The sequence below is a fragment of the Diabrotica virgifera genome, chromosome 9 (assembly GCF_917563875.1).
Source record: "Diabrotica virgifera virgifera chromosome 9, PGI_DIABVI_V3a".
In the NCBI taxonomy this organism is placed as follows: Eukaryota; Metazoa; Arthropoda; class Insecta; order Coleoptera; family Chrysomelidae; genus Diabrotica; species Diabrotica virgifera.
The window spans coordinates 85,484,792-85,487,321 of NC_065451.1; the positions used below are offsets into that span (position 1 = coordinate 85,484,792).

General features: G+C 34.0%; 1 long non-coding RNA gene across 1 annotated transcript; it reads right to left on the minus strand.

The window, feature by feature from the left end:
- Positions 1-450: 450 nt before the first annotated feature.
- Positions 451-1,373, minus strand: LOC126892667 (uncharacterized). The gene is made up of 2 exons (XR_007700960.1): positions 649-1,373; positions 451-522 (listed from the first exon to the last, which is right to left on the minus strand). It is a non-coding gene; the product is annotated as an uncharacterized LOC126892667 (long non-coding RNA).
- Between the last annotated feature and the right edge of the window lie 1,157 nt (positions 1,374-2,530).

Sequence of the window (2,530 nt, forward strand, 5' to 3'; positions counted from 1 at the left end):
AATTCCCCAAATTACATTAGTTTTAATGAACTAATACGGTTCCAACCGGAGTCGATGCCAAATTACATCATTTTGTACAACACTCCTTGGTAATGGCGCAATGGCATCGAAACCGGTTGGAACCGTATTAGATTATTATTAAAACTAATGTAATTTGTGGATTTTCTAAAAAATATTTAATTTATTGTTATTACGCAGAATTTCACAGAGTAAGGGCCGAAACAATAAATTTTAATAAATATGGTAAAACTTAAATCTTACCAATGTTTTCCGAAACCATAGCCTTTACACGTAGGTGCTCACTGTCTAATAGTGGACCTGATACAAGGTGTCGGGTTGGTATCTGATAAGCAGGTCTGAGAAATTTAAACAACTTCTGCCACTGTATATTTTCTACTAAAGCCAGTGGTGCTTGACTTGAATAGATAGCCCGGCTAAGCAGTTCATCGGCTTTTACTTTTTGTTCAGGTGTCATTTTATCCATGAATGCGGACACCTCTTTAGATTGTGATTTCGGTTTTTCTGTAAATAAAATTCCCAAATTTATTAAATTTAAAAATAAGTCTGCAAAGTAAGGTTATCTTTAGGAATTTCTACTAAATAAAGGAGAGGGAAATTTGGAAATATTTTTAGAGCTTTGGTACATACCTTTAACTTTTTCCTCCCTTTTTTCATGTATTGTTTGTAATAGTCCAATGTTTCGTTGTTTTCTCTCCGTCACTCCATACTTTATTTTAACTTCCTCTGGACATTTTAGGCATTTTTTAATATGTTCCAACAAACGTGTCCCATTTTTTGATAGTTGAAGTGTACAAAAAGTACACTCTACTTGAGGAGTTTTTTTTCTGTTTTTAGCATTTTAAACAGGGAACTTACTTTGCAACTTTTCCTTCCCCGTGATTCCCGCGAAGAACAAGAACTCGAATTCGAAGACATTATAAACATTCAGTTTTTGTCACTAATGTCACTACAGTAGGTAACAAATAATTTATTATCATAAAACACAGAAAATATAATTAACAATAATTAATTTATTTAAACACACTTAAATAAGCACTAAACACAAATATTTCCGGCACAAGGCAAGTAAATCACAAAATAACAACAGAACACCTGCAAAAGCTAATCGGTAATTCCCCGGTTTTCTCAGCGCCAACGAATACGAGCGTCCTGCTAAATTTCGGTGATTCCCCAAAAGCAACGACGTAAAAAAATAATAGATAAAGGCAGTAAGGGTTTAATGTTTCAATATTTTTTAAAAAGGAACGTCAAACACTGAGTTTCTAGATGTTTTGGATATAATATTGAAATATTGGGTGATTTTTAGGCTTACAAACAACTCCTAATATTGATATTGTTAATATTACGTTGAGAAACTAATACAAAACAATTAAAAACAAAAAAAACACGTTTTTTATTGTTTTTTTTCCGTTTTTTTAGAATTAAAGGAAAACACGTTTTTTTACATCACTATCTGTAGTAGTGATGAAAGATCCGATGTATGTAAGGTAATAAGTCTAACATGTCTCTTTTTTTTGCATCAGTGAGTGCTCTTCTGGATGGATACAGAGGGCCTTGCTGTACGTTGCACAGGTTTTTGATGGGTCTACCGCATCTCTTTTTGGAAGTATCCACTATGTAAAAGTCCATACATTCATTCAATGCTTCTTTAAACTGGAACTGTTGCGGACGATCTCGTTGAAAACGGAGCCAACGAATTAACCAATTGAATTTATAATCACAGATATAGTCCGTCCGCTATAACTTTTCCCATGCGGTATGATTCATTTTCAATCAAATTAAGTCAAAACATAAATTGAAACGAACGTCGATGTGTATATTCATTTTGTATACTATATACTACACACATCGGCGTACATTTCACTTTCTGTTTTGACTTAATTTGATTGAAAATAAATCGTACCGCATGGGAAAAGTTGTAGCGGACGGACTATAGTTTTCTTTCTGTTTGTTATTTCGTTTTCCAACATTTCTGTGCTTAAAAATTCTTCTCGCTGCATTTCAGTGACTACAAAGTGAGGTTGCTTGCTTGTAGCATTTTGTATTATTTGTATCCATTCCTGAGGGCTGTAAATAAGAGCATGTTTTCTGCTAGCACTCTCTATAATACCAAATTCTCCATCATTCGGCAAGTAGGAGTGACCAGAAACTAGGAACTTTAAATCTATTATTTTAGTTCTTACGTCTGGATCTTATACAAGTTTTAACAACGATAGGCTCGTTTTAATGTTGCGGTTTTGACCCGTACACGAATCAGAATACGCAATTACATGCTCATAAGAAGAACCTTCTTGCTTTAGGTGTTTCACTAAACATGATGCAATACCTTGCGATCCACGACCACCTTCAGTTTCGTCCCATACATGCATGTATCCTGTTTTGTTCATGCAATGTATGCCAAAATTGTATATGTACAAATTTCTCTTATAATAGGCTACTGAAGTAGTTAATTTTGGGTAGGGTAGCGCTTTCTGTTAGTCAAATGTAATCACATAGGCTTCATCTATTT